Source organism: Monodon monoceros, unplaced genomic scaffold (genome assembly GCF_005190385.1).
Source record: "Monodon monoceros isolate NGI ecotype Baffin Bay Population unplaced genomic scaffold, NGI_Narwhal_1 Super_Scaffold_11, whole genome shotgun sequence".
Lineage (NCBI taxonomy): Eukaryota > Metazoa > Chordata > Mammalia > Artiodactyla > Monodontidae > Monodon > Monodon monoceros.
Genome location: NW_021703767.1, coordinates 94,797,387 through 94,819,726, shown reverse-complemented (window position 1 = coordinate 94,819,726; position 22,340 = coordinate 94,797,387). Strand labels below are relative to the sequence as shown.

At 40.2% G+C, this 22,340-nt stretch overlaps 1 protein-coding gene across 3 annotated transcripts in view; it reads right to left on the bottom strand.

The window, feature by feature from the left end:
- The window catches only part of TNIK (TRAF2 and NCK interacting kinase), a 412,061-nt gene that overhangs the window by 203,093 nt on the left and 186,628 nt on the right, over window positions 1–22,340 (bottom strand). The window lies entirely within an intron of this gene.

The following is a 22,340-nucleotide window of genomic DNA, read 5'->3' as shown; positions in this document are numbered from 1 at the left end:
TTTACCACTGTTTTCCCTCAACACTGCCATTTTGAATGAAACTGCTTGGAGATGACCGGCCTGCCTTTTAACTTAACATATTTCATAAAGGAATAGTCCAGCCTGTCCTTTAACCTACTATATTTCATAAAGGGATAGGGAGGGGACTGACGGATTTAAATCAAAACGTCTTTATAATACAGTTTCACAGAAGAATATATGATATACAAGAAACTGCCTTCTACACAATGCTGAAGAGAAGCAAAGGTGGCAATAAGCTTGGGAAGTTAGCATGTATCATTTTAACTTTAACCTAACATCCCACGACTACTGATACTTACAACTTTCTGCCAATCTGTCCATCCACACATAAACCCATCCATGTGCCTGTCATCTATCTATCTATTAATCTTTTTATCTCTTTGAAAGGGTGCTAATGCAAAGGATAGCTAGACACATAACAGAAAATATTCTGGACTATAATTCTGCTGACTGTTTTCACTAACATTGTATACCTCAAGAGTTTCCAGTAGGTCCAGATGCAGCCTTGGTAATCCCAGTTGCATCCCTAAAGCTTTCCTGATTGCACTGGAAAAGACAAAGGCTCTGAAGTTCCTGGTCTGCTAGGCACTAAGCCATGTGACTCTGGGAAAATACTCCACTTCCATGAGCATCAGACCCTCACCTGTACTTATTTCTTAGGGCTTCTATGTTCGTGAAATGAGTAGCACATATAAAGGACCCAGAATAGTGACAGGTACATTTTAAGGAGATGTTAAAGAAGTTAACTTACTTATGCTTGTGTACCAATTCCACCAATGGTCATATATTTGTTTTTACTGTGGTATTTTCATTTTAAAGTTTTAGGTGTGATGAGGGGAGCATAGTTATTCCAAGCAAACATGAAAATATATTATTTACACGGCCCAATTACTTTAAAGTAAATGAATTTTTCTTTTTTTCTAAGTCATCACATGCAAATAATCATACCCATATTGGAGGTATTCAACATTTCTGTACTGCATAAATGCAGCTCTTCTCAAGGCAATACTCAAAACTAACAAAGATTTTCATATAATCTCTTGCATACAATATAGGACTTGATATATATCCAACATACAATCTTATCTCTGCAGCAAATGCTAATAAGATCTTACACCATAAATAATATTTCCTTCACCACCGTTTCCAACCTTATATAGAGACTCAGAATTAGGACCATGTTCCCTACATTCCAAAGTAAACATTCAAAGGAAACTTAGTTCATTAAACCCAGCAGAGCTGAGGTATTTGGGATTACGTCCCAACCATGGCATGAGGGATCTTTTACAACATAGCCCCCAAATTTGTCCACTCTCCTCTTCTCTTACTTCCTTCATTCAACAGGCACACCGAAACACACTTACATACATCCAACAAACACCAAGAGACGTGGGGTACCTTAACACCAGGGAATGATTCTTACCAGTCTCCATAGCAGAACACCTGACACACAGCAGACACTCGGCGCCTTTCTACTGGCTTGCTAAGTCATCCTAACTCTTTTCCAAGCCCTCTCACACATGACAGTCTTTCAAACATTTCAGAGATTGATCTCATGTTTCAGGTGATATTTTCTCCACATAATGATCCGTAGTTTCTGTCACTATTATTATATATCATATGAATCCCAGACTCTTCACCATTTTGGCTGTTTTCCTCCACTGGAAGTACCCCCAAATGGTCAATATCCCTGCTAAGATTTGGAGACCCAAACACAACCTTAGTGCTGGGCAGAGACAAGCAGGGCTCTTCATTCTCCTGAGATGAAGGACACCCAGGTAGTTATAAGAAGATTTAGTTGTAAGGCTGCCCCTTCTCCTTCTCCTGAGTTGCTCAGTTTTATTTCAGGGTGTTACATTTGGCCCTATACAATGTCACCTTGCTTCACAGTACCTCCCCCCAATTAGATCATTTTGGTTTTATCAACTCCTAGATTAGTGATCCTCACCACCTTTGTCTTATCTATAAATTCCATATTTAGGCCTCCAATGTCTTTATTAAAGGCACTGATTTTAAAAAGGAAAGGAAAGGAGCAAAGAGAGGAGGGGAAGGGAGGGGAGGGGAGGGGAGAAGAGGAGAGGAGAGGATGGCTGCCATTAGAAACCTCCTACCAGATAGATGATGGCCCATAAATCAGCACAGGGCTGTGTGAGAAGTCATAAATCAAGCCAGCTCTACTCTTATCTAACCAGTATATTTTCATAAATGATGTCTCAAGACACAACACTGATAAGTACATTGCATAGTTTAAAATTTCTTGATAGCTCTTTATATTCTATTCTCATGTATTTTACAGATTAGAGTCAAAATCCTTAGTGTAATATCAAAGCTATCCCCACAGGGCCTTTGTCTAGCTCTCAAATCTCAGCTTTGGTACCATGTCCTCTCCTCCCAACCTTCACACTTGCAAGGCTCCTCTCTGGCCATTTAGGGCTATAGCATTCCTCCCATCCTTCCAGGCCATGCCACCTTAGCTCGTGCTGATTTCCCTGCCAGGATTGCTCTCCCTACTTTTGTTTGGTAAACAGTCATATATATTTCATGATCCAGCCCAAGTATTATTTTTAGTGTCTTCCTGACACTTCTTCCCAGGGACAATCAATTGTTTCCTCTTTTCCTTGTATATAATTTTAATCATGATATCTTCACATTTACATATAAATGTCTGTCTTCCCTACTAAATGTCAGTCTACTTTCAAACAAGGGCCCCAGCACCAATGACAGTTCCCGGTTAGTAGTCAAGAAATGTTTGTTAGGTGGATGGGTAAACGAATATCATTTTTGCAAAAATCAAGGCAAATGGCCATGTTATAATACCAAAGGTAAAGAAATCTATTTTAATTTCCTGTCTTCATTGGATAAAGTATGACCTCCTTGTATAAAGCATGACTCATCTATTCAACAACTGAGCACTTATCCTATGGGTCATTGTTCCAGGAGCAGCAGGTGTGACAGACAAGGTCCTCGTTCTAATGAAGTTACACAAGTAAATACATAAACGAAGATCATTCCAGGTCAACATACGTGGTATTCAGAAAATAAAATTGGAGTCGAAACACAGAGACAAGATGGTTTGGAGGGAGGGGACACACAACTTTAGATTGGTTTGGGTACAAAAAGTCTCTCTGAAGAGGTAACATTTGAGCTGATTCCTGGGTAACACAGTATGAATAACTGGGATAAAGCATGAGTATTCCTGTTTGTAACCTTTTCGATCCTAATGCAGCAGTGGGGTCAGTGGTAGACCATACTGGAGTCAGCGGGAGCATGGCCTAACTCTGCTCACCACAGACCTCTTGAAGGGATGTGTCACCACGCTGCTGATTCACCATCCTACAGCAAGAGCAAACTGACCCAGAGGCTTCCATTTCCTCAGTTCTGCTTGTAAGAACTGTCTGCTCTGTTTGATTTCACTGACCTTTTAATAAAACAAGCAGGTTCAGCTTCTGCCTGTCTTCCTCATGTACCCCCCCATCACACCCCACCCCACCTCCCTCCACCTCCTGTCTGCGATGAGCCTGAATGCCATTCTTCATCACATGCATCTGGACACTGACAGAAAGAACAAAAGCTGGCATTCCACATCTCAATTTATCTGCTTGCCCCCCCAGAGCCCGTAAGTAAAACAAAAAATTCTAACACAACTCTTAAAAATACTCCGGAAGATGAAAGATCAATGTCTGGAGGCAGCTTCTCTCAAGCTCCAGGCAGAATTGACAAGTGAGAATGGAAGTCACCCATTCCTAACCTTGAAGTTATTCTACCCGGCATTCCAAGGGGAGTAGCATTTGCCAAGCCCTGTGGTCGAAGCACTGTGGAAAGCAGTTATACTAATACATCTATGGAGAATTACAAAGGAATTCAAGTTCCAGGTCTGCTGCGAAGCAGTCGCTTGTCTACCAAAACCAAATTATTCTCCCTTGCTTTCTGGATAAGGGAACCCCAATTTTGTTCTAGTATCTACCCCTCAATGAAACGGCACTATTCCAAGTAAAGGTATGAATCCTGACCTATCTTGATAATCCTAGCCCTCTTGCAACTGGCTGGCTTAGGAGTGGGTGTGACTGCTTCTGGCCAATGAGAAAGGAGGCAAAATCTACTGAAGGTTTTCTGGGAAAAGATGCCTTGCTGATGAAACACCCATAGAAAGAAACAGCCCCTCTCAGGTTGTGGATGTCATCGCACCTACATGTGACACACTGAACTTCAACAGCCATGCTGAGCCTCCAAGTAAATCAGTCTACAGACAAGCTGAAAGCCTTCCAATTCATAAGCTCTGTCACCTTGAAAAGTCACCATGCTACTCCCAGACTTAAAAACAAGTGAGTTGTGTCACATAAGTCTTAAAGTCCTTTCTAGCTCAAAAAAGTGTGGGATTCTCAGGAAGGCATATGTAGCACTGTTTTAGGTAGTAGAGCCATGATGTATGTGATGCTCCCTGCAAAAACTCTGCCAGGTGACCAGAGAGGTTTTTGTTTGTAGGGGGATGCAGATTGAGATATGTATGCCTGAAAGCTTTCAAAATCTGATTTTTGGAATGAATCAAAAACTAGAGGGGTTTAAGAAAGGGCCTTAGTTAGGACAAATACAAGTACTGACTGTGCCAGATTGCATTTCCGTTAATCGAGCAAAACACTTTTGAGGAGAAAATAAGGAGTATGGCTTTCATATTTCAATGACTTAAAAATAATTTCAGAAACAAATAAAAAATAATTTCAAAAATGTTAATTTTTTAAAAACCTCCACTTATTCATTTACCTGTTCAACAAACATGTATGGAGTACCTAGTGTTTGGCAGGCATTGCCTATATGCAATGATGTAGTAAAGCACAGTTCTTTTCCTCAGGGAGCAAACAGTACAGTGACGGTCACAGAGAAGTAAAAAGATATTACAACATTTCTGACGAGCCATTATTAGGAGGAAGCCCAAGGATTAAGAGAGGGCAGATAAAGGGCTGTTACCCTGGCCTGGAGCGAGTGGTACAGGGAGGGCTTCCTGATGGAAGCAACCATGAAGCTGAGACTTGAAGTAGAAGGGCCCGATGTGAGGGGTGACAGGAGGCCTGGTGCATGTGGGAACACAGTGTTTAAGTGAGGCTGGATGTTGGGTGTGAGGCAGAGAGCTGTGTAGGTGGAGGTGAAAGCTAGAGCTCTTATTAGCACTCGGGAGGACTGTGAAACAAAAGGCAGTTTGTCTGCAATAGTGTTCTCCCTCCCCTACGCCCAAGCCCCCCATCCCCCATTCCTTACGCAAATCTCACCTCAGGAGGCTCTCAGATTGGAAGGAGATCCCAAAAACTAGCTTACACTGTGGGATAAATGAATGAGCACAGTTTAAAGTACAAATGCATACACAGAGGAATGAAGCTACATTTTAGAGATTACGGAGATCTTAGAGGTAAGTTTAGGTCAGCTCAAGTTACAGGTGAGGAAACAGAGGGGCAGAAATGCTGTGGAATGGTCCCCAGGCTCACCCACAGCATTCAGAGCTCTGCCATGAGAGAGCGGAGATGCTTTTGGGGGGTGGGGGTGGGGTTCCCTTCAGAGGCTGTGGACTGAGGCCCTAGGGGCTGCCAACTACTGAGAACAGCCGCTCTTACCTTCCTGAACACCTGGGCCACAAGCTCCGTGAGGCCAGGAACCTTGGCAGTGCCTAGTATGGCAGGGCACACAAAACACGTGCCCGTTAAACATTTACTAGAGGAAGGGAGGCCCCTGCTGCTGTTCCTCATGTAACGTGAGAACGTGCGAGTGAACCCCGGTTCTCCCCGAAATGCGGGCACCAAGAAGCAGAACATGGCGCACGAAATGACAGACTCCAAGGAAACTGGATGGCTGCTTGCCACCTGAAGAATCAAATATTGAAAATATTTCAAATAATAAAAGAAAATCTGGAGGAATCGTGACTTAGGGCCAATGTGGATAGGATTTTTAAGCAGTGAATGTTCAGATGTGTGGATGCTCATTTTCAAAACCTACACTGACTTCTTTTCAGAAAAGCCACAGGCTAGAAGAGCTTCCTTAGTCGAACTCGATGCTTTTGTTTTTAATGACACAACAGGTATTTCCGGGAACTGTGTGGTCTCAGATCTGCATTCATCCTGGTAGAAACACAGATTTCAAAACTGTCTTGTGAAAAAAAAAAAAAAAAAATTGGAAGAGTGCCACTCTTCGAGTGTTTAATTTCTTTGCATTTTCAATTCCAGCAGATGCTCCCAACCAACACATATGCAAGAATGGCTAAAGGTTACAGGAAAATGGTAATTAAAAGCATCCTCATAAGGTGATTTATTTGTGAATATGCTACCACTGACTCAACAAGCCAATGTTAATTTAATCAAGGTTGATTAGAAAACAGGAGGAAAGGGGGACTTTAAAAGAGAGACTGAGCAGTGGCTGAGTCCAACGAAAGACTGGCCTGAATCACTAGGTGTTTGTTGTAAAGAAGCACTTTTCCTTTGTAAAGTCTGGAAAAGGGCAAGAACTATCAGATAAGGAGATACAGTTGCCTGTTCAGTAACCCTGCAACTCCTGGCGGCCTCCAGAGGCAGCCAGCTTGTCTTGGCAGCTTGAATTTAACATACTTCCTGGTTTAGCATACCTCCAAATGCAGTCTAGAATCAAGAGGGGGCAGGTGCAAATGGGACAGGATCCCAGAGAGCTATCAGAGTTGAGAGAGAAAAAAGAAAGCGAGGAAGGCAAGAAGGGGGAAGGAGAGCAGGAAGGAGGAAGAAAGGATGGAGAGAGGATAAGAGAACGGAGAAAAGGAAAGGGGAAGGAAGGAAGGAGGCAAAGAAGGGGGTTCCTAGTCCACAAATCTGATCATTGTTGACAAAGGACCATGGACATGAATTTTACCAAGTGAACACAAAAATAATGTAAGCTGCTGAAGTTTCTAGGAATTGTCATTTCACCACCCTTCTCAGGGCGTAACTGCTCAGGAGGTAAAGAATTCATAAATATTTTGAAATTCTATTAAAGCCTACATTAGGGTCTAATACTTGGGAACATTAAAGAACAACAACCACTACCAAGCTTCTGGGAGCATCTCCCCCTCTCGTTTCCTTCCACAGAAAGGAGGAATGAGTTTTGCTAAGGTCACCCCCAAAGCCGTCACCATGGCACACAGAACAAGGGCTGGACTCCTCTTTATCTGAAATCCCTGCTTGGGGTTCTCAGCGTTCATTATTCTGTCCTCCTGCTAATTTAGAATGCAGCCCTGCTCTACCACACTGAGATTTGCCAAGAGTCTAATCCAACCGAGTTGTGAAATCTGGATGGTTACATGGGAAAATCTGGATCTTAGCTGGAAAAGGGTACATTTTACACAAAGGGAACTGAATAGAAATTTGGAAAAAACCTGAAAAAAATTAGAGAATGCCTTGAAAACACTTCCTTCCCCTGGCCTTTGAGAAACCAGAAGCCACTGTCTTCCAAGTTGAAAACTCAGTTGCGGCTTAAGTGAAACGGGCTTCATCCAAAGCAGAGGATTGTCATATTTGACTATTCTCACTCAGAGTCTGTTCAGAACAGCCTGGCCAGTGCAAAATCCAAAAACATTTCACTCTCAGATTGCTGTTTAAAATGCCTCTCTTGGAATGGCAAGCCTATAGACACGGCAAACGGCATTTTCAGCTTTACTAGACTTTTTCTAGTGATAAGAAGCTGGCACAGATAAATCCATGTTATATTTCTCGGGATGCAACTTAATTTTATTTTCTTTTTCATTTTTAAGGGTTAATAGGGGAAAATATTATTCAGGGCATATATTAAAGGAGAGTTTGGGGTCAATCCATCTTGGTGTTACAGTGGTATTCACTGTCTGCGGCAGGGATGAGTCACCATGTGAGAGTCGGTAAATACAGAATTGACATCTTGCTTAGAGGAGCCAGAAGGTTCTCAGAAAGGCAGCCAAGGCTGCCGGGGCGGGGCACTCTCTTCACCTGGCTTGGTTCAATACAGTACCAAAGGATTCCTGGCTCAGCAGATTCCATCAGAAGATGAGGGGCCAAGCTCTTCTGAAGTGAAATAAGATCTAGTAAAGGGAGTACACTTAATTTAGAAAAGAAGTGTGGCAGGGCAGACAGGAGCCTGAAATCAGAGTCAGATATTCCCAGGTCTAATTTATCCCTCCTCCGCTGGCTAAATGTTTACAGCCTGAATGTTCCAGTCATGGGAGATGGTCATGAGTTCAAAGAATCTTCCTCTCAAGGCAGCTCTCTGGGCTACAATAAATTAATATGACAGTAAAATGCTTTGTCTTCATCCTTCTGATTCCAGAGACTAAATACATGACAATCAACCTATCTCCTCGTATGGAGGAATTACATACAGTGCCACCCATGAGAAAGGTACTGACAATTATCTAGTGACCATAACCTTTGGAGAGGGCAGGAAAAATAAAGGTAATTTTTCATAGAACTGAAATGTGTAAGAGAACAGAGCAAGGTTGTCCAACCTCTCTATGTGCCAGTTTCCTGCCCTGTGAAATTAATTCATTTAACAAATTTACTGAGCTCTCCCTGTTTGTCCCTGGGGGCTGAGGATTCCACAATATGCAGGATAGACATAGACTGCACAGCCAGTCTCTGCCAATTCCAAACCTTGACAATGGCCCTGAACCCTCATCTCCCCTTTCGCTCTTCATCAGAAGAAGGTAAAAACTCTCCCACTGCACGGCATTACAGTCAGGACTGCACTCGGAAGAGTCCTCTCAGAAGACTGTCTCAAACTTGAGCCCGACGTCGAGTTGATTTGCTCCTCATTTAATATACAACCCCTCTTTTAAGAATAATATGCTTACCAGTGACAACGAGTATCTCCTTGACTAAAGTTTAGTCCAGCTCTTCTTCAGTATCCTTTTTCCAACTAGGTCTCAACTTTTGGACTTTCACGTCCATCTTTGCCCAGTTTTAGCAAGAATTCTGTCAGTGGTTTAGCCAGAATCCCCTACCCTTGATATATGATCACCTGCCTCACCCACCACCGTCCCCCAGCTAATAACTGATGACCCTGAACTGCCGTCTGCAAGAATCCTGTTAGGTCAGTTAGCGAGAATCACCCTACCCTTTGAGTAACTTTCCATCCAAAGACCCACTACTTTGCTCCTCGACTATAAATCGCCACTTATTTTTGTGGTACTTGGAGGGGAGCCCAGTTCTATACTGAGGGCTCTTTTCCCTTACTGCCGTAGTCCTGAATATAATCTGTTTTTACTGCTTTCACTACTGTCCAGTTCTGGTTTTCTCTGACACCAGTCACCCAAACCTGAACATAAATCACTTCAATCACCCCGAGATATAAGCTTAGGTAGAGACCAGCTGCGGGAAAGAACTGGAGTTTTCTTTTGGGCGAAGGTGAGGGGGAAGGTAATTGCAGTGAGAAGACCTGGGTGGTGTGTCACAAGAGGAGGAACTGGACAGGCTGAAAGTCAGAGCTCCAGAGAGCTGGAGAGAGGACTGGAAGAGGAAAGCAGGAAGGGGACCAAATGCACTGTGCCAGTGACGAGAGCTGGCAGCTCTCAGGAATGCTTCCGTGGCCAGAACGACAGCTGCTACAAGGAGCACTGCAAATACAAAGGCACGCCTATGTCACAGCCATTTCCACTTTCCAGCATATTAACCCCATGCATAAAAAACTTTTCTACTTTTTCAGACTAATTCAACTCATTTGATATAGCTCACTCAAGGTACCGAAGTTTTCGTATTGACAACTCAATACAAAACGTTTCAGGATTACTCAATGCTTATTTGAAAAGCTTCACAAAATTGTAATGAAAAGTACAAAATGGCTGCGTGTGGCTTCTTGAAAAAAATCAAACTATAATTTTTCTTACAATGAAAGTAATACTGTCTGTAATTTATTTAGAGAGTATCTAGTGTAATGCAGACATGCATATTAAACACTATTTCATTTCATCTGACTAAGTGAATAAATACATTACACCATCCAGACACACAGTTGAAACATTTCCCCAAGTATTCTTTAAACACAATGTGCAAGATTGCAATGGCATCATGACTGATAAAAATGACAAAGGCGCTGTGAATCAAGTGAATAAAAAGCAACAGCATGAATTATTTATGCCAGTAATATTTGTAACCATACAAATTATATATTGATGTTATATTGGAGTGTTTAGTATTTTAGCTAACATACATCACACAATGCCCCCTCTCCGCCTCAATACTTAATTTTCTTGGAGAGCTTTAATTCAGTGGTACCACTTAGAACAGAACCATGGGTACAATGGCAATTTTTTTTTTTTTGGTTGTCTCAAAATATGATTTCTCTCTTATTAGGGGATAGTCACTCCACAAACCACAGCCATGGCTGGCTGGTGTTCTTTTATTACTTCCTACATGAAGACCACTGAATGACCTATGCTGGAGAGACTGGAGTTCCACTTTCTTTCGTCTTCAGCAAGAAGGTGGTGTGTATGACAATCACCGCTGAAATGGTTTTTTCTCACTCCTGTATTAAGATCAGAGTGAAAACATTTTAAAGGAGGGGCAGATAAAGCAACTGTTCTAAGACAGGGGCCACAAAGAGTTCCATGTGTTTTGTATGTTTCAGAGAACTTCGAAAATAATGAACGTCTAGAAGGATCTTCACCTATGAGATCAATCATCTATGCTGATTCCTATATTTCAATAGAAAATACACTCACAACCACACACACAGGCACACACTCACATTCACACTCATTTTAAGCCGTTCAATTCTGGCCTGGAAACTGAGAAGATAAGGGTTTTTTTCTTAGTTAACCCTACCTTTCCAAGTTTGGAAGGAGCTACTCAGGTACTGCCACAGTTGGGCTGGACACCCACCAAATTGTGAGTTCCTCAAGGGTTGGGGGCAAGTGGGTCATAGCAGCACTCCCACAGCATCCACTGTTATTGAAAATACTGTGCAATTATTAAATTGGAGTGGATTCTCAATGAACAATTGAACCCCTTAGGAAAGAGCTAGCAGGTGTACTACATCTTCCTCCTTGAGATCTACTTCCCTGCTCACATAGAGATGAAACATATATGGAATGCACTAGAGAACGTCTGCCAACACGGACAGGAGAGAGGCCAAAGACACCTGGTAACTTCTCCAAAAACACCCATCTCCTTAGTGAGACATCCCATCTAAATATCACAGCGGCAGTCAAAAGATGCCCCAAATAAAACTCATCTCTAATCTTCAACCTCATCCTTGAACTCTCTCTATGCCTTTTCACGTGTTAATTTCACTTCCTGAAATACCCTTCCCCAACTTTGCTGGCTCCTCTTACAGCTGCCCACCACACAAACTCCTGACAAGGTGCAGTGGTTACACCTGGGTTTGAATCCTGCTTCTTGGGTTTGAACCCAAGAGCATGGAGTTGGGTTTGAACCCTGTCTCTAGTTGGGTGATCCCGGGGAAGTTTTTTCATGCTCAGTGCCTCAGTTTCTTCATCTACATAACAGAGGTAATAAAAGTTCCTGCTTCATAGGGCTATCAGGAAGGTTAATTGAGTTAATAGGTATAAAATGATTTCAATAGACAATGGCACATTCATAGGTGGATTTGGAATGATGGTCCTCATTCTTCTGTTATTTCATTCCACAGCTGGACCCTGTAAATGTTCTTAATATAACACTCATTCGTTCACCTTTCTGCCTCCTCTACTAAGATGAATTCAGAGACTATTTGTCACTTCCCCTGCATCCTCTGAGCATGGCTCGTGATACAAGATCAAGACACACTACATGTAGCAGGGACGGGTTGGGTTCTAGCTTCCCCTAAGGACAATCTTATCCTCACTGTGTCTGGTTTCAAAGCCTGTCTTCAAGTCCTGTAATGACTCTGCTTCTAAACATGTCCCCTTCCCACTGTGTTGCCTACTCTAATAGTTTTGGCATTTACACATCACTTGCATGTTTGCATTATTCTTATCATTTGCCTTCTTCATCCTCTTACCCTGTCATCTGACTAATCTTTGTAAAAGCCAATCTGATTATTATTTTAAAAAAGAAAACGGTTACTGGCTTCATTCAGATCATGAACATCAAGTTTAAGTTCCCTTATCTGGCACTAAGACTCCTTTACAATATGACCCTGACTTAGCTTTTCAAGGTCATTTCCCACGACCTGCCCTATATACACCCCCTAACTCACCTTCCATTTCCTGTCTCCAAGCCTAAGCTCAAACTCGACCTTCATTCTGGAAACACTCGTGTCCATCTGTTAAAATGTTATTCTTCACGATCAAAACCAAATAACATTTCCTCCATAAAAATTCTTTCCAGAATTAATCTCTACTTCCCATATGGTTTCAAAGCAGTCTTTACAGAAAGGCTGTTTTCATTAAAGTACTTGTGACTGTTTTGACTTTAGTTATTTATGTATATATTAAGTTCTTAGAAAACAGAGACCATGTCTTAATCATGTCTGTATCCAGGAATGTGCCTAGAACAGTGTTCCACAACCTACTGTATATAGTTTTTAAATTGAATTAAAAAGGAAAAAATGTAATTGATGCCTGGGATGCTAATACTCACATCTGCTTACAAGCAAATTAAAATTTTTTAATTAAGTTCCAATTAAAGTTTCATTCTCAGAATTACCCTTGAGTGTTAGATACTTGCCTGAACCCCACTATTCAATTATAAGACTCAAAGTCTCCTTTGTATGCTCTGAAGCATCTTGTACACAACTGGCACTCAAAACGTGTTGAATTTAATTGTTGAATTGTTTCTCCCTGGAAAATTCAGGCAAATGTGTCAAAAGGAGGAGTCCACAAGATTACAGGCGCCATCTAGTTATGGTAAGGGTGCTGCGTGATGACATCAAGAGGAAAGAAAAGACAAACTAGCTCCCTTTGCTGGTCCCTGGTTGCCATGCAAGCACATGCATGACTTACAGAACTGACCATTACTTTCCCTCATTCCACCCTACTGGAGCCATGACCAGTGTTGGGATTGCCAAAGTCCTCCTATTGAGGGTCTGTAGGCAAGATGTGAGCACCAAGGGCTTCACTGACAGAGAAGGTAATTGTAGTGTCAACCTCTGAGGAAGTCCAGGACCCAGAAGCCAGGCCTTTAGCAAATGCGAAAAGGATTTCCACATCTCAATCATGGGTTAGAGTTCTTTAGCTGCGAGTCGCTAAGGGGCCTCTCCTAAGATGGCACCTTACATATGGAGACAGCTGGGGAGCCAAGAAGAAACAGTTCTTGAAGAGGCTGCTCTCAGGCTGAGGAGGGAGAAGCCAGACAATTGTCTTGCTTTTACCTTGAGTTTACCTAATTTGTTTAATCTTGTGTTGATTGATGCTCCCTTCCAGTCTTCAGTAAAGTGTCCTTGGGCCATTCCAGCCGTCTTAAAGCATGAACAGTGGTGTGATGGTAAACGTTTACAACCAGCTCTCTAGGGGAAACACCCCTAGCGCTTGCCAATTTCTGTGGTGTAAATGCTATTGCCATGGCCAATTTCAAACTACCAATGTGCTGTCAATAAACTCAGAGTTGGGAGGAGACACACACCATCAGCTCCAGGCAGTACCACCTGGCTAGAACAGTCTTCACCTCTTCCCCACAGCAGTATCAAAGTCAGTGAAGGACCTATATCATCAAAAGATTCTCCTTCAGCACAAACTTTGCTGGTACGAAGTTCTATTTTTATTATGGAGGGCAGTATACCTTTACCACACATACTCACATTCCAAGGGAAGAGGAAACTTGAGTTAAGAGCCAGCTGCCTTCAGAGCCATCCACTTTTGTGTACACAGACTGAAAACACACAAAACTTGGTGAGACAGAGATTGGTTAGGTGTTCCAAACTCGGAAGCATAGCTGGCTACAATACCCTGTGCCCTTGCTGTCAAGCCTAGACACATATTTCTAGCCAATCAAATGTGAACAAAAGCGATGTACAATCTTTCCAGGTTTGGCTGTAATATCCTACCAATATAGTCTCTTTCTCCCCAACCAAGTATTTTCTCTTCCACTGGCTTGAAGCAGACAAACACTGCAAGATATATTTTTTAAGTGGCAGAATCACAAAATGGAAGGAGTCTGGGTCCCTGAATCACCTTTGGAAAAATAGCTGCTCTTCTTCCAAGGAACCCCTGTTTTGGACCTTTCTTAAGCAAGAAATAAGTTTCTATTATATATGAGCCATCTAAGGGTTTGTTTGTTTAGCAGCTAATATTAACCAGTACATGTGGCAATACCTGCCACGATCCTGTGTCCCTACTGGGGATCATGAATACTCCGGGAAAAAAAAATTTCCAGGCACAGGTAAAGAAGAATTTAAAAGAGTCCAAGGCTCTTGATTCACAAAATGCACTCTGTTCATTTTGACTTGGCTACAATTTGAGCCCTTGCTGAGAGATTTTTATTGTTGATATTTTGTTTGTTTCTTTTAAAGATTGACTTTCACACTAGCTACTCTACATGAGGATAGGAAGAAGAAATCAGGAAAGATTTTGAGAAGGTCAAGTGAATCAGAGCAATGTTCCATGCCTCGCTGACTACATTGTACCTTCTCTACAATTTGTTTGCATTTAAACACATGCACATATGCTCAGATAATAAGTGATAGTTAAAAGTGAATAAAACAACAACATATTTTAAACTATGCCTATGTTATTTCCACAAGCTGGAAATGTCTATTAAAGATTTTTGAAAGTTTTATTTTGAATGCTGCCAAACCTTATCCAAAAATCAGTTTACATGTGTTTACATAATTATGAGAAAGCAGTGGTAACACATGAGTCTACTCACCCAATTTAAATGTGTCCCCTTTTGCACTAAATTAAAGTTATTATATATTTAGAGTATATTAAATATTTTATTATATTTTCATAGGGGTTGGTCTGACAACTTAACCTTAATATAAAATCATAATATAATAAATACTATAATATACTTAACATATACCATATTATATTCAAATATATTATATTTGCACTTTAAATCTATTTAGTTATTTTCAAAACCTGCCTTGCTGTCAGCCCTAGCTCGTCAGTGCCCTGATGGTCAGGGATTGTGACCCATATCTAAGCTACCCACTGCATCTCACACAGTACCATTCTATGGTGGGTACAACAGTGTGGGATGAATGAGTAAATACACAGGAAAAGTAATTTTCCAGGGACTCATTTGGATTTTCATTAGCAGTAATCCCTTTTTAAACGTCTGATGAGTCCCTCTTCCCTTTTAAATCCACACAAGTGGTCCTGAATGCACACAATTGGGACCTGCTAAGGCCAGGGCTGTCATAGGAAGCCATCTCCAAGAGGAGTCCCCAGCATCTATTTACGGAGGTCAAATTTGAGTGCTAGATCATGGGACAAGAGTAGCCTGTAGTCAACAGAATTATGCGTATTTCGACTTGATAGCCTCTGCCTCCCTTTTAACCATTCCCCAAGGTTAAAACCATGTAGTTCAACCACGCAGTTCTCATTACATTTTGGTTTAATATACACAGTAGCCTACTTTGTGCTCCAAGAGATTCTCCCATTTCAGAGAGAAGTGTTCCGTCCAGAGGGATGGACTGGAAAGACCATCACAGTCTGGACATGGGTCACCCCTTAGATGCTTTCCCATAACAGCAAATATGTTCCAGGTTTCTGAAGATGAGTCTGAACAAGCTTCCTGGAAAATCCACAAGCACTTAGAAGGGGATGATGTGCAGTGCTCACATGGACACTTATCCAAATAAGGGATGTGGATGTAGCGAAGTATGAAGACCAGCCCACACTCACACAGGGAGTAAAGGGTTCAAGTGGAATTAGGTGGGGCCTCAAATTCCATGTGACAGGCCACCACCAAGACTACATCTGAGAAGCCTCATGGGAACCTTGGGTCTGACAATTTCTGAGTTTGTAAAAAGGCTTAGAAAATTACCTTCAGTTAAAAAAGCAAAAGTCTACAGCTTTTTAATAACTTTTTTACCCTGGAAGCTCAAAATTTACCACTTGGGTATGTGTTGCTTAAAAAAACAAACAAACCAAAAACTTATTATTTAATGTGATTTGATGTAATAAAAAATGTGACTAGAGCCTAAAGAAATTGGCATGGGAATGACAGAGACTTTCTAACAACTGACAATGAACCATGGAAACTATTTGTAATGTTTAGTTTTCTCAGTAGGGTAACTGGAGTAAGAAAATCTGTGAATTAACAGCTTGATTTACTTTAAACTTTCATGAAGAAGCCTGGAACATCAATAAGACATAAGTCTTCCTAAGGAGCTGAGCACCGACACCCCAGACCCCCGATTTCTCTCCGTCCTCTTGCAAAACATAGACATGTATATTCGTAACGGCAGGATAGAAAATGCGAGAGAGGAAGTGAGTTAGCAGGCTCTGTATCAGCAATGCCTCACTCTGTGTTTAAGGTGAAATAAGCAGCCCAAAGTCCTATATCCCACAGGGAGACCAGCCAGCGAACATTCTTTAGCATGCAGGGAAAAGTCTTAGCAGAGGGAAAAGCACAGAAGACACATGAACGTCCTCATTCTAATTTTCTGTACTTCTCCAGTTAATTTGGGATGTTTGGAATTTTCAGGACCAAAAAGCAAGACACAATCATGTGTAGGCCACTCTAACGTATCAAAATACAATTTATTATCAAAGCTATGGATAAACCCATTCTCTCTCTCAGCTTGTGTGTAGGGATAGGGGCCAAGGAAGGAGTAGACATCATCTCAGAAGCGACCGACAGCTCTTGGCTGACTAATGAATAAGGAGCGACCTCCTCCAGCCCCCTGAGTTTCTGCCAAGCATCACACAAGATAAGAGGAGGGATTAAGAAGAGGGAAGTAGAAGGGGGAATGTTATAATGTAGTCTAGAAATATGGTCCTAGAATCCTGAGTTCCAATTAATTCTCACACGGATGAAGGCCAAGTTGGCAGGCCAATCCGTATACAGATATTAAATGGACAGTAGAATAAAATATTGTCTAAAAGCAATTCAAACTACAGGTGTAGAAAACAATATTGTGACTTCTGACTGACCAACAAGTTGGTTGTCTCTCAATCAACCCCACTAAAATGAGAGTTAAAAGATTAAAAAGTCACATAAATGCACAACATTTTTTTAAATGCAAAGGGCCCTGCGAAGGTAAGAGATCCAAACAAGTCTAGAAGTCAGAAAAAAGATGGAAGAGTGATAATGAAATATGGCAGGATAGTCCACAATGAGGAAATCCATGGAAAGGACCCAACTGACCTTGCAGAACTTGGCAACACCTGAGATTCCTTGTAGGACAAAGGATGAGAGTGAGATGAGGGGCAGGAAAAAGAAATTATTTGAAATTATTTGAAAGCCTGTATATGCAACAACCAATCACTTACCCCAACCATGTGGCCCCTCCATCCTGCCAGCTAACATCCTCTTTCCCTCATGCCACCCCATCCCCACCCAAAAAAGAAATTTATAGCAATCTTAAATGAAGAAACTGGAATGCCTCAGAGAAAAAGACTCCACATGAAGCTCACATAGAGAATCACAAAGCCGCTGGATAATGGCGTCACTCTTCAATATGAATGGATAAACATGATAAATGAGGCAAACCTCCAACACGGAAGAACACAAACAAGATAAATAAATGGGAGAAAAATGGTCTTAAAGAAAATACAAATAAAACAGGCAATAGAAAAGAACCTCAAATATCCCAATGAGAGTCAAGAAAATATATCCATAAAACAAGAAAAGAATGCTATAGAAAAAGGAGAATGAGCAAGCAAGAAAAAATCCTGTTAATTAAAAATTACTTTTTTAGTTAAAAATTAAATAGAGGATGAATCAGAAAATATTCTCATTTCTCATAAAATCATGATGTAATTTCAGAATTTGAAGTCATCACAAAATGTGCCTTCATATAAAAAGAAGAAAAGAGGAAAACTGGTCCTCTAAGGGGAATAGAAATCACAGAGGAGTAAGAACTAGACTTTTCGGGAGGCTGGAAGACTGAAGAAAAATCACATTCCCACTGAAAAGTCACTCTTTCCCTCTACCCCATTCTTACCAGTCACCCTCCCAATCCCTAAGAATGGAGCCAAAGGAAAATGACATTCATCTTAGAATTCTATATTCATCCTGATAATCAATCCAATATAAGAATAGAATAAAAACATCTTCGAACACTCAAACACAAAGTTAGGCCCTAGACACCTTTTTGTAGAAAGGTAAGTGACGATATGTACAACCAGAATGAAGGAGTGGCCATTGAATGAAGACAGGATGATTTTGTTGAACCAGTAGATCTGAAGCAGGAAACGCCCAAAGGACAGGTGAGCAGCAGGCCTAAAGAGCAGAGGGATGAAGGACCCCTGGGGAGGAGGACCTGGGGAAAAAGGGCACAGTTTACTTTACACAGAAGTAAACTCTGTTGTGGGAATCACAGAATTGAAGCTGTGATTAAAGGGCGAAAGGGCAGGAGAAAAAACTGCATTTGGAAATTCCATGAAAATAGAAAGCTACAGAAAGGAAATTCTATGAGCCTTGTTCCACAAAAGTAAAAAGAGGTGGGGAATGCAGGAGAGTTAAGGTCCTAATTTTACAAAATAGGGAATCTAAAAGATTCTGTTAGTGAAAAGTCATCAAGCTGTGTACTTAAGAAGTGAACTTCTTGGTATGAATATTTATTTCAGTAACAAGTAGAGAAACAAAAAATAACAATTACATTGTGTGTATGGAAGAATGGGCACATGAGAATATCAGTGAACTAAATTCTCACCTATCTTAGCAGAAAGCCAATGGATGTCTAAAACTAATAAATTAGGAAACAACAATAAAAGCCTTGACGTTGAGATTTGAAGGCAATATGCAGAAAAAATATCTAAAGGAGAAATAAGCAGTTATATTAGGGTACAAGTCTAGAAGTAGTAAGTAGAAGTTTGTTGCTTTTAGATGCATACTGGCATTTTTTCAGGTATAAATGACATAAAACATTATATTAGTTTCAGGTATACAACATAATGATTTGACATTTGTATATATTGTGAAATGATCACCACAGTAAGTCTAGTTAACATTCATCACCATACATAATTACAGAATGTTTTTCTTGTGATGAGAATTTTAAGATCTACTTTCTTAGCAACTTTCAAATATCCAATACAGTATTATTAACTACAGTTGCCATGCTGTACATCACATCCCCATGACATATTTATTTTATAACTAAAGTTTGTACCTTTAGACCCCTTTCACCCATTTTGCCTACCCAAGCCCCATATCCTTGGCAACTACTGGTCTTTCCCTGTATCTATGATCTTGGTTTTTTTTCTTTTTTTTTTTTTCAGATTCCACATATAAGTGTGATCATATGGTAGTTATCTTTCTCTGTCTGACTTATTTCACTTAGTATAATGCCCTCTAGGTCCATCCATGTTGATGGATGGCAATTTTCTTTTTTGTGTGTGTGACTAAATAGTATTCCATTGTATACGTGTACAACATCTTTATCCATTCATCCATTGATGGCCACTTAGGTTGTTTCCATATCTTGGCAATTGTAAATAATGCTACAATGTACATGGAGGTGCATATATCTTTTTGAGTTAGTGGTTTCCTTATCTTTGGATTAATATTCAGAAGTGGAAATATTGGATCATATGGTAGTTCTATTTCTCATTTTTTAAAGAGCTTCCATACTGTTTTCTATGGTGGCTGCACCAATTTATCAATACACTCCCCTCAACAGTGAACAGGGTTCCCTTTTTGCCACATCCTCAGCAGCACTGGTTATTTCTTGTATTTTTGATATTAGCTATTTTAACAGTTGTGAGGTGATATGTCATTGTGGTTTTGATTTTCATTTACCTGATCATTAGTAATTTTGAGCATCTTTTCATGTACCTATTGGCCATCTGAACATCTTCTTAGGAAAAATGTCAATTCAGATCCTCTGCCCATTTTTAAATGGGGTAGTTTGGTTTTTTTGTTGTTGAGTTATATGAGATATTTATATTTTTTGGATATTAACCTCTTACCAGATATATGATTTACAAATATTTTCTCCCATTCAGCAAGTTGTCTTTTCATTTTGTTGATGGTTTCCTTTACTGTGCAGAAGCTTTTTAGCTTGATGTAGTTCCAGTTGCTTACTTTTGCTTTCCTTGCCTTTCCTTTTGGGGTCAAATCCAAAAAATCAAAACCAAGAATGATGTCAAGGAGCTTACTGCCTATGCTTTCTTCTAGAAGTTTTATACTTTCAGATCTTATATTCAAGCCTTTAATCCATTTTAAGTTAATTGTCGTGTATGGTGTAAGATAGTGGTCCAGTTTCATTCTTTTGCATGTGGAAAGACTGGGCATAAAAGCGGTGAGAGTGGCCATCCTTGTCTTGTTCCAGATCTTAGAGGAAAAGCTTTCAGCTTTTCACCATTGAGTGGGCTTGTCATATAAGGCCTTTATTATGTTAAGGTCCAGTTTCTCCATCATCATTTATTGAAGAGACTGTCTTTCCCCATTGTATATTCTTGGCTCCTCTGTCATAAATTAATTGACTATATGTATGGATTTATTTCTGGGCTCTCAGTTCTGTTCCTCTGATCTATGTGTCTGGTTTTGTGTCAATACTATGCTGTCTGTCTTGATTACTATAGGTTTGTAATATATTTTGACATCAGGGAGCATAATGCCTCCAGCTTTGTTCTTTTTATTCAAGATTGCTTTGGCTATTCAAGGTCTTTTGTGGTTCCACGCAAATTTTAAAATTACTTGTTCTACGTCTGTGAAAAGTTCCATTGGAATTTTCATAGGGATTGCATTGAATCTGTAGATTGTTCTGTGTCATATGGACATTTTAACAATATTAATTCTTCCAATCCATAAGCACAGAATATCTTTTCATTTATTTATGTCTTCTTCAATTTCTTTCATGAGTGTCTTATAGTTTTCAGTGTACAAGTCTTTCACCTCCTTGGTTAATTTATTCCTTGGTATTTCATTCTTTTTCATGCAATTGTAAATGGGATTATGTTCTTAATTTCTGTTTCTGATAGTTCAGTATTAGTGTATAGAAACACAACAGATTTCCACATACTGATTTTGTGCCCTACAACTTTCCTGAATTCATTTATTAGTTCTAATAGATTTTTAGTGAAGTCTTTAGGGTTTTCTATATATAAAATCAATGTCATCTACAAATAGTGACTGTTTCCCTTCCTTTCCAACTTGGATGCCCTTTATTTATTTTTCTGGTTAGGACTTCCAATACTATGATGAAAACAAGTGGCAGGATAGGGAATCTGTTTTGTTCCTGATCTTAGAGGGTTAGCTTTTAGCTTTTCACCATTGAGTATGAATGATGTCAACTGTGGGCTTGTCATATATTGCCTTTATTATGTTACGTTATGTTCCCTCTATACCCACTCTGTTGAGACTTTTAATCTCAAGTGGATGTTGAATTTTGTCAAAAGTGTGTTCTGCATCTATTGAGATGATCATATGATTTTAATCCATCCTGTTTTTAATGTAAGTATCACATTGATTGATTTGCAGATGTTGAACCATCCTTGCATCCCTGGAATAAATCACTCTTGATCATTGTGTATGATAGTGCTGAATTCGGTTGGCTAATATTTTGTTGAAGATTTTTGCATCTCTGTTCATCACAAATACTGGCTCGTAATTTTCCTTTCTTGTGCTGTCCTTGTCTGCTTTTGGTTCCAGGGTAATGCTGGCCTCGTAAAATGAGTTTGGAAGTATTCCCTCCTCTTTAATTTTTGGGAAGAGTTTGAGAAGGATTCGTATCAATTCTTCTTTAAATGTTTGGTAGAATTCACCAGTAAAGACATCTGGTCCTGAACTATTGTTTGTTGTGAGTGTACGAGCATTATTATAAGTAAAAAATGAATTAAAAAAAATAGTATCGTTGTATATGTACGATGTATTGACAACTTACAAGATAAATAAATTTCTGTGATCTGGTCTGGGAAATGAATGGTCATTTATAACAAGTGTTGACAAACTAAATCTGGTTCATTGCCTGTGTTTATAAATAAAGTTTTATTGGAACACAATCACACACCCATTTATTTACACATTGTCTAGAGCTGCTTTCTGCTACAACAGCAGAGGTAAGTAGTTGCAACAGAGACTGCATAGCCCACAAAACCTAAACTATTTACAATCTGGCCCTTTACAGAAAACTTTCACTGATCCCTGATTTGTAACACTGATATTCTGGGAAAATGTTATCTACAGTCAACTCAATTTTTAGAGAAGAGTCAGTTTCTGAGCTGGGGGCTGCCTCTCTCATGAGCATAGCTCACCTAATAGAAACAGACATGTCCCAAGACTTGATGTCCAATGTTTTCTCGTTTGGGGCATGTT